Below are 10,876 nucleotides of genomic sequence, written 5' to 3'. Positions count from 1 at the left end.
ATCTTCTGAATTTGTATAGGCTATGTAATGATTTCATCCCTTTCATTCCTTATTGCATGAATTTCAGGGTTTTTTCCTTTTTTTGATAAGGTTGGCTAGAGGTTTATCAATTTTATTTATTCTTTCAAAGAACTAACTCTTTGACTCATTAATTCTTTGTATTTTTTTTTAGTTTAATTGCATTAATTTCTGCTCTGATCTTTATGATTTCCTGCCTTCTTCAGGCATTGGGCTTGACTTGCTCTTCTTTTTCTAGAAGCTTGATGTGCAGCATAAGATTATTTATTTGTGCTTGTTCTGTTTTCCTGAGTGGGAATGCACTGCTATAAATTTCCTTCTGAGGACTGCTTTCATTACATCCCACAGGTTCATGTAAGTTATGCCTGTATTTTTGTTTATTGTTTAATTTCTTCTTTAATTTTATCTGTGACCCATTGGTTGTCCAGGAGGGTGTTATTTAATTTCCATGTGTTTATGGAGATTTTGGGGTATCTTTTGTCATTAATTTTCAATTTCTTTGCACTATGGTCCAATAGTATGCATGGGATAATTTCAGTTCCTTTGCATTTCCTTAAGCATGTTCTATATGCTAGCATATAGTCTATTTTAGAGAACATCCCATGTGCAACTGAGAAGAATGTGCACTCTGGTCTGGGGATTTAGCTCAGCGGCAAAGCGCCTGCCTGGCAAGCGCAAGGTCGTGAGTTCGGTTCCCGGTACCGAAGAAAAAAACAAACAAACAAACAAACAAAAAAAAAAGAATGTGCACTCTGATGTTGTTGGGTAGAACACTCTGTTAAGGGCCACTAAGTCCATTTGTTCACAAGTTTGTTTTAGTTCTGTTATTTCTTTGCTGATTTTTTTGTCTAATTAATCTATCTCTTTGTGACAATGGGGTGTTAAAGTCCCCCATTATAATTGTGTTACTGTTTATTTCATTTTTCATGCCTGTTAAAATTTGTCTTATATAGGTGGGTGCTCCTGAATTTGGTGCATAAATATTTATGATTGTTATCTCTTCCTCTTAAAGTTTTCCATTAACTAGTATGTAGGGACTGTCTTTATCTCTTTTGATAGCTCTTGGTTTGAAGTTCACATTGTCTGCAAACAGAATAGCTACACCTGCTTTTTTCTGGGTTCCTGTCACATGGAGAATTGTTTTCTATCCTTTGATTTTCAGTCTATGAATTTCCTTTTGAGTTAAATATGTTTCTTGTATACAGCATATAGTTGGATTTTGTTTGCTGATCCACTCTGCCAGTTTGCTTCTTTTGGTTGGTGAATTGAGACCATTTACATTGATGGTTATAGCTGATACATGTTGGCTTATCTTTGTCATGTAATTTTCCTGCTGTTGGTTCCTTCTTTTCTGCTCTAATTGCTTGCTGTGCTTGGTGGTTCCTTTCTATTATTCTTGAAATTGTGGTCATTTTTATGTCTTTCTAGAATATCTTTCAGCACTCTTTGTAGGGTTGGTTTGGTGCTCATGAATTTCTTTAGTTGATCTTTATCATGGAAATATTTTATTTCTCCATTAATTTTGAAGGACAGCTTTTCAGGGTACATCATTCTGGGTTGGAAGTTGTTTTTTTTTCAGGACCTGCAATACTTCACTCCAAGCTCTTCTTGACTTTATGGTTTGTGTTGAGAAATCTGTCATGATTCCGATGGGCTTTCCTTTATAGATGATCTGTTACTTTTCTCTAACAGCTTTTAATATTCTGTTCTGTTCTTTTGTAGAATTTCTGTGATCTTGATCACTATATGTTTGGGTGTAGATTTAGTTTGGTTATGACTAATTGGAGTTCTGTATGCCTCACTTACTGTATGTCCAATTCTTTTTCCATGCTTGGGACATTTTCTGCTATTATTTCTGCAAATAGTCTTTTTATGCCATTTGTGTTGATGTCTGATGTTTTGTTGACATCTATTAATCTTACATTGGTTTCTTTTGCATCATCTTGCAGCTGTTGAATTGTTATTTCCTGGTTCCTTGTTCTTTTTAAGAGATCTGTCCTTTCATGATCATTAGCTGCAATGCTGTCTTCAAGGTCTGAAAGTCTATCTTCAGCTTCATTCAAGTGTTTTTGCCAGCTTTTGTTAGAAGTTTTAATTTCCTTGGTAGCTGTTTGAATCTGTTTCATGCATTCTAATTCTTTCCTATGTTATTCATTCAAGGTTTCCATCATTTTCCTATGCTCCTCTATTTTTATCTATGTCTTCTTTAGATGTGCTGGGCAATTCTTTCATTATTGTTGTCATTTCTTTTTTTACCTGAGAGATTATTTCTGACCTGATGTCTTCTATGGCCTGATGAAGTTGTTTCTTTACTTCAGTTGCTATGTTTCAGAAATTCCAGGTGTATGACTTCGAAGCTCTTCTGTGTCAGTGTCTCCCAGACTTGTTCTGGGTAGGGTGGAGGTCTGAGATTGTATTTTGCTCCTTCATTTTGTCATTTTCAAAGATCCAGAGGCTCCCTGCAGCTCAGCCTCACTCCCATGATGGTGTGGGAGTGGTGGGGCAAGGACCTGAAGATCCCCAGTGCTCAGCATGGCTCCCTCAATGGTGTGTAGGGTGGGGTGCAGTTGCTGATGCTCCCAAAGCTTTCCGGGGTTCAGTTGGCTCCCATGCCAGTGGAGGAGGGGTGGGTGCACAGTCACCGAGGTTCCCAAAGCTGTCCAGGGTTTAGCCCCAAAGCTTTCCAGGGTTCAGTTGGCTCCCATGCCAGTGGAGGAGGGGTGGGTGCACAGTCACCGAGGTTCCCAAAGCTGTCCAGGGTTTAGCCCGGCTTTCAGAAGGGTGTGAGGCATGGGGGGGTTTTGGTCACCAAAGCTCCTGAAGCTGTCCAAGATCCAGCCCAGTTCCCACACTGGTGGGCAAGGAGTGAGAGTGCAGTCACTGAGGCTTCTGAAGCTGTGTGGGGTTCAGCTCAGCTCCCACAAGTGTGGGGGCAGGGAGTGACCACCGAGGCCCCTGAAGCTTTCTGGGGCTTGGCATGGCTTGAACGCTGGTGGGAGAGGGGCAGGGGGCAGCTCACCAAGGTTCCTGAAGCTGTCTGGGGTTCAGCCCCGCTTCTGCAAGGTTGGGAGTGGTCATGGTCACCGAGGCTCCAGAGGCCGCCCAGGACCTAGTCCGGTTCACATGCTGGTGGGGGAGGGGTGAGGGCACAGTCGCCCAGGATGCTGAAGCTGTTCAGGATTCAGCTCAGCTCCTGCAAGGGTGTGCAGGGGGTTGCCTGGGCACTGCTTTTACTACTCTGGTCTTTCTGCTAAGAAGCCAGCTGTCTCCTGCCCTGCTCGATGCTGATGACCCTTGTAGCAGTGTGTATTTGCTGGACTATTTGAGAAATTCAGAGCTGATACTGAGAACAATAAAGACAAATGGGGCAAAGAGACTCCTAAGATGTGTTGAGCACAGCCAGGGAGCAAGTGCTAAGCTGTGACTCTGGCTAGGTACAGGGAGAGAATGAGGAGCCACTGTGCACCTTGCACTGGGGACAGCACCAGCAGTGAGAATGTGATTGGTACACAGAAAAGGACAGAAGGGCCAAGCAGACCCTGAGGATCTACAGGACACAAACCCCATCTCTTGGGATGGACAGCTGCGTTATCCTTGGTTCCCAGGAGATGAAACCTGCAGCGGGCAGCTGCTTTGCAGTGAGTTGCAGATGTGCAGACCCCATCTGTCGCCAGGTGAGTGCTGGCCCAGGTGCCTTTCAGTGAGCAGCCTCCCCAGCAGCCTACTGTCTATAATGCTGGTCCTCACGCCCACACCCTCGGCAGGGACAGAGGGGAACGACATGTGAATGTGGATCTCGCACACTTCTTGGGTGAGGTCTCCAGGGGGCTGGGGTGCAGTCCTTCAGGCCCCTGTCTGTCTTAGGTGGGTTCACCCAGCCCGCTCATTCTGGACTCCTCACAGCGGGTTTCAGGTTCATTCAATAACTGGCACATCGCCTTGTAATGTGAGCCTCTCTGTACCAAGGCCTCGGGGGCAGCAGCATCTGGGTTGTGCTCTTGGAAGGCCCACGGCAGCTAGGTAGTTTCCCATGGTGATGGCTTCTGGACCTAGTTTCAGGAGCGCGATGGGGCTCTTCCTGGTCACCTACTCCCTGCTCTGGCGAGGAGTAAGTAAGGTACCCTAGACCTCTCAAAAATAAAAGTTATCCATTGGGCAAGTCACGCAGCCAAGCCTAAAGCCAAGGCTGGGGAAGGCGTCTGCCCCTGCCAACCTATGCACAAGGCTTTTTGTGCAGTCAAATCACGCAAGAGCAGTGCTTGTCCCAAGGCGGGGTGCACAGTACAGCCCGAGTGCTCCTGCACGAGTGTGCACGGCTCACGCACGACTCTTAAAAACACAAAACTCCAGCATTGCAGCTTCAACAGTCACAACTGATAAACCAATATTTGCTTTCACCCCCAGCATCCTGTTTGCTGCAAAGGACGCGGCAGAGCTTCGCAACCGGGCCAAACAGGCTCAGGGCTGTGGTTTCCAAACTAGACAAAACAAAGCAAAACCCCCAACCAGGAGGCTGCGCGATGCTGTTTTTCCCGAGGGATGTTACGAACGCCGCCCAAAAGGAAACTCCGCACATTTAAGCAGCCGCATCCATAAGGCGGGTGTTGTTTGTGTGTTTTAATTTGCTGAAGGAGGTATTTATTTAGGCAGAAAAAGAAAACAAAAGTAAAGATGGGAGAAAATACCCTCCTCTTTCCTTTTTTCATCCTACACTGTGGGTGAAGCTCCCAAAGCAAAAGGCTGAGGTGCGGGTGGGGGCTCCAGACGGTTTAGTGGAAGGACTGAGCCAAGTTTCAGTTTCCAGCTGTGCAACCTTGGGTGCATGCTTAAGCCTCTCTGTGCTCCCACTTCGTTATCCCGGGTGATGACTGTCTCCCTCACCAGAGGAACGCTGTGATGATGAACTGGAGGCATTCTTGGGGCACAGACAGTGTGCTTCAAGCCTCAGCTGTCGGCTCATCCTTCTTCCTTTGCCTGGCAAGTCCAGATGCTCAGTCGAAAAGGATCATAGGCTGTGAACCCGAAGTTCACAGGAGGAAATGCACAAAGCTGAAACGCTCGATTAGAAAAATGTCCAGCCTATGAAATGCTCCTCACACACTTGAGGAGTGTTGCTTCCCACAGAGTGGTCCAGTGTAGCCGCCGGGTGCTGGGGAGGGCACCCCCCTGCATTCTGGGCCCAGCCACTGGAAGCAATGGGACAGTGCTGTTGATTCCCCTGGACCCTGAGCTGCTTCTTGCTCTGGGGAACAGGCTTCAGAAGTCTCGGCCTCTGTGTATAGGTGTGAGCAGACCAGGGCATTTGCAGCAGCGGTGCCCACATCATCTGGAAAGCTCTGGGACACTGACAGGAGGGCAGGTGAACCAAAGGGAGTCCACATCCGGAATGCTACGCTGCTCTTGAAAGAGACACTTAGAGTACGCCATACTAATAACAGCTGATATCGACTGATGCTGCCTCTGCACTGACCCAGTAGCCAGAGCTCTCTCTACACACATGATGCATTTACTGCAACCATGAGCTGGGTCTGGTTCTTACCTCAGGTTTATAGGTGAGAAAAACGAAGGTGCCTGGAATGGAGCAGCATCTTGGTACTTGTGAGTTCAGTGGATTCGAACCCACCACCTGGCTCCAGAGCTTGGCTCTAAAACTGCACTAACCAGGACCTGATGGCCCTGGAAAACGAGTCCTATTTTGTAAAAAAAAAAAATGCTATAAGAAGAGAGACTGTCAGAACTCGAGGTTATGTAACAAACAAAACATGGAACAGCGACCTCTTCACTCTGTGTTATTTTCCTGCCTGTTTTCCCTCATACCCCTTGAGACAGACAGACAGAGACACACACACAATACGTTTAGGATACTGTTCGCTGTCCATCTTCCTCATTAAATGCAAGCTTCACTGAAGTCGGTGCCTGTTTTCTGTCTCTAGGACACAGCAGACTGTACCGCTGCCCTGTAGTTATGGGATCAGTGTTGGTTGGATGAGTGGAGGATCACCTTAGTTAACCTTCATCCTGGAAATCTCCAGCACTAACTGGGCTACCAGGATGGGCTGGGAAGCCCCGCAGCCTGGGGTGAGGCTGAGGACCAAGTCCTGCGGCCAGTGTGAGTCTGAGGACCACCGAGTCTGAAAGAACAACCTGCCCACCGTGGCCCTGCCACCTCCTTACCGACCCACTAGGCGGTTGCAACAAACTAGAGGATAGTCTATTAAATCTGGAAGCTAAATTTCTCTTGGTGGCAGAGTAAAAGACCTGGATGCTTCTAGCCGCACAAATTAAAACAATAAGCTGTTTTTAAAAATAACATTTCTCAGCAGGCATCTCCCCACATTAACATCCAGCGCAGGCCCATCAGGAGCGTCAGCTGAGCGCGGGGCCTGGCTGTGAGCCCGGTCAGCACTCCGCCACCGTGAGGGTCGCAACGAAGTCCCGGATGTGGAGTGAACAGTCTCGCGGCACCGTCCTAGCGCGGGTCCCACGGCCAAGCCGGCCCTGAAGCCGGAAGCGAGGATCGAGGCACAATCTCCACAAATATTTGCTCTAAAAATAAAATAATAAAAAAAAAAGTTGGCCGCAGCTGCCTTTAATTTACTTCTGATTAGTCTAACCTTTCCCCTCTGAGGAAGTTGTTTAGCAGGAGGGGAAAATGCGGTCACAATATTGTTTTATGACTGTTTATCTTCGGAGCCCAAGCGATGCTGATTGCAAATATTTATGCGCATTTAAAAAAAAATCTCAGCTAATGTTTGGAATGCAGTTTTTAAAAAAAGGAGTGAAATCAGATTTTGTGTGGATCCAGCAGCTTGGGAAGATTTCAGAGCTGTAACTGAGTTCTCCCTATGGGCCTTCAGGGACTAATCACATCGATCCAGTAATTAAATGAACATGATCAAAATGCAGAATGTCATCGTTCCGTCTGACTTCTAGGCTTGTCCAGGTCCGTGTGTACCGTATTCATAGCAAGCCTGGGACTCTGCGTCTCGGCATCAGGCTGTATTAAAGCAAAGAAGCTTTGATGGGGAAAATGGCTTTTCTATTAGAAACGCCACTTTCCTCCGAGAGAGAGGACTAGCTCAGGGGCGAAGGCAAAGCTTTAGAAGCAATGTTTCCACCTCCCAAGTAGCCCCTGTGCTGGCATCTGCGGCCACGTGGACCCTCCCCATTCGTCCCTTCTTTCCACGGGGGCTGCTTGTGGATCTGCCCCGCAAGGGCAGGGTAATCTCAAGGCAACAAGGTAACCTCAAGGTCGCAGCAATCTCTAGTTTAAGATTCCCATGGAGCGGCGCTTGAATCCCAGTTTTGTGGCCATAAGGAAAGTGATTTAATTTCTCAAGTTCCATGTCCTCCTCTATAAAACCAGGGAAATGACACTCAGTACTCTCTTGGTTGCAAGCTGGTTTAATAAAATAAAAGGAGACTTCTGGACTCCAGGAAACGGGAAACCCAGATACAGCTTCAGGCTCAGCTGTATCCAGGGGTTCACAGATGTCACCAGACAAACGTAATTTCCTTCTCTGTCTCTGACACGTTTCTTACCCAGCACCAGCCCCTGCGCCAGGGTTTCCCAGGAGGGGAACATGTCACCGCGGGGGAGTAGTTTGACTTCCTTCCGGTCATGATGTCCAAAGCAAAGGCAGCTTCTCCCCAGCTCCAGAAGGAAGGGGGGTGGCATGCGGTCAGATGGGCTGTCTCCAGCCCGGCTTCCGACGTGTGTCCAGGGTCATAGAGGGGGCACAGCCATCAGAACTGGGGCCCAGGCTTGGTGCCAGCCTGCTCAGCTTCACAGAGCAGGTATGAGAGAGCAGTTTTCCTGGGAGCGGCTGGGGCAGCATGTTGACTACACATCTGCTGCCTGGTACAGGGAGCCTCCTGGCACCCAGAATGCCGGGATGGGCACCCGGGACACCAGGATGGATGCCACAGGCAGAGCTCCACCCTGGGGCTTTCAGGGTGGGGTGGAGGAGCCAGTGAGCAAGTGTCAGGGGACTTCAGACCTCGGCAGGAGCAGTGCACGGAGGAAACGGCGGGGATTGCAGGGAGGGTCCTGGAGGAGGACCGAGAGAAGCTGATGTGACGCCGAGGTCTGCCAGGGGAAGAGGAGGAGCCTGCAGATGCTCTGTGGGAAGGGGCTTCAGGAAGAAAGAGGAGCCCAGGCTGCTTAGCCAAGACGGATGAGGAGCAGGAAGAAGGCCCATAAGAATCGAGGGGAGATGCGCTTGGGGAGAAAGGAGCCGCATCACAACGGCCTTCTGGGGTTCGCCTGCCCCGCTTCGGGAAGCCGTGGGTACATTTCCACGCTTCAGTGAAGTGGCTGGTGATGCCGGCGCGTAGGACTGGCAGGCAGAGGTCTCTCCAATATCTGCTGTCCCCCCGTCAGTTTTTTTCTTCCTTTCTTTCTTTTAAACAAATAAGCACTACAATCTGACTGGGCATACATGAAGACCAGGAATAAAGACCCTCATTTCCCAAGTATTGATTCTAAGTTCTCTAAGTATTAAGTGCCAATAAATGGCAGCATAGTGCAAGATTCCCAGGAATTCTCCTTGCAGAGAGGAGCTGCACCCTGTAACCCCCCCGTCCCGGGTCCTGCTGGCTAGAATACAGATGCACAGGCTGGACAAGCAACCGTTTAGCTCAAGAGCTTTCGGTCATCCGCAGAAAATGCCTCAGCAATTAGAAAGAAGGGGACCGGGCACCCAATGACCTCAGACCTACCCTATAATCCCTGGGTTGCTTTCTTCTAGGAAGAGAGAAATTATATAGCATCCAAGCCATTGGTTCTGGGGTTATTTCGATTATTTGCAGCCAAACCTGACCACATTTGATTGAGGAAACAGGAGTGCAAACAGAAGGATCAGTTAAGAAGCCAATGTGTTCTTCCGTGCAAGAGCTGATATTGGCTCCAGTTAGGCAGATGGAAATTGGGGAAGGATTTGAGAAACGTCTTGAAGTGGAGTACTACGAGGACTTGCTGATGGATGGCATTTGACTAATGAGAGAAAGAGAGGATTAAGATGATCTAGACGGTTTTTACATGAAACACTGGCTAAGCCAGGCAGCCACTGTCAGAGCTGAGAAGACCTAGAGGCAGACAAGGAAGAAAAAGGGCGTCAGGATGTAAAATAATGATCATTCTTAAAATACTCATATGTTGAGATATATGAATTCATCCATCAAAGATTTGTTGAGCATGTACTATGTGCTAAGCACTGGGTATACAGCAAGATACACAACAGGCACACTCCTGAGCCCATGGAGGTCAGTACCTCGTGGTTGGACCATTTGGGTATTTCTGAAGTTGGTTTTGACACTGGAGAAGTCTTCTCGTCTTGTCAAATCTCAGTTTTTACTTTTTGTGAAGCAATGAAGGAAGCCGTGTGTAGGTTTCCATGGGGGTATCTGGTTCCCAAGGTCACAAATGGATGGTTCATGATTTCAGTGTATGGGTCCCACCCAGAGTCTGATGTTGGGGCCTAGTACCCAATGTGAGAGTACTAAGAGGTCAGGTCTTTGGAGAAGTGATTGTCATGAGGACTCTTATAGAAGGGGCCGAAGGGAGTGCCCCAGTCTCTTTCCCCTTTCTCTTTCTGCCATGTAAGGACAGCAAGGAGGCGCCATCTTGGAGGCAGAGAGCCATCCTTACCAGACACCAAGTCTGCTGATGCCTTGATCTTGAATATCCCAGCTTCTAGAACAGTGATAGATAATTTCTATGGTTTATAATAATAGATTTATTATTTACTTTGCTACAGTGTCAGAGATGAAGTAAGACAGCACTTAATATAGCAAGCAGTGGTACCAAAGGCTTATCATGTGGGTGTTAAACACTAGACTGTCAGAAAATTCGCATTTTGCAGTTGCCTGGGACTAGTAGGATGGAACAGGTGAAACCTGAACGGTTCTAGTCCAGACTCAGGTTGCCCCTCCAGCGCAGCAGGGCCCAGCCAGGATCAAACACTGGGCTAAGCACTTCCTCTAGCAGCCATGTTTTTAATACTAGCTCTTAACTCAGGATGTATTTGATTGGCTTAGAAGTGAGCACCTGGCCACACTTGAGCCAATCAGAATCTCTCTCTTGGACTGTGGGTGGAAAGAGACAGCCTGTCCTTGAGCCTTGAGCCTGGATTTGTAACCTCTGAGTAGAGAGACAGGCCCTCTGCCCAGGTCAGGCAGCAGTTATTGCGGCGAGCATTGAAGCCCACAAGATCTGGTTCTGAAGCCCATATTTCAGCCTTAGCTACGCAACTTAGCATTCTGCTTCTTGGGTCCCAGACCAGACTTTTCTTTTCTCCACAGAGAAGTCACCCCTGTCCTCCTCTCAGCCTCATGGCTGACTCCTTCCTTTCCTCCACGCACCCCTGACCTACCAAGTCCTACAGGAGACGTGCAGCAGGTTGAAGTCCACCCATCTCCATAGCGTGGTTTCTCATGGGTGGGATTTCCAGGTCCAGCGGTGCCATTCTCATAATTGCTGAGCACTGTCATCTAGATCAATCTGTATTTAAACTGAGTCCTGAAACAGAAGTCTTGGTTATGTTTAGAAGAAATGGCAACGGGTGAAACTAAACAATCAAAATCTCTTCTTTCTAGACCCCCAACCCTGCAATTGAAACCCATCAGACTACTGAATTCTTGGGATCTACTGTTGATCATTGATTTTTGACTCATAGTATGTGATTTGTGAACTTATATGCATAGCAAATATGTGCTTAGCAATCCAGTAAACCAGCCATTGAGAGATGCAAAGAATAATTAAAAGACAGACCGTGATTCCAATCTGGAACAGCATAATAGAAATATTACTAAAACTGCCAGTGTGTTTATTGAGGGTTCAGGATGTGCGAAGCTCTCC

Source organism: Chinchilla lanigera, unplaced genomic scaffold, assembly GCF_000276665.1.
Source record: "Chinchilla lanigera isolate Chin_1 unplaced genomic scaffold, ChiLan1.0 scaffold00044, whole genome shotgun sequence".
In the NCBI taxonomy this organism is placed as follows: domain Eukaryota; kingdom Metazoa; phylum Chordata; class Mammalia; order Rodentia; family Chinchillidae; genus Chinchilla; species Chinchilla lanigera.
This window is presented reverse-complemented; position numbering follows the sequence as displayed.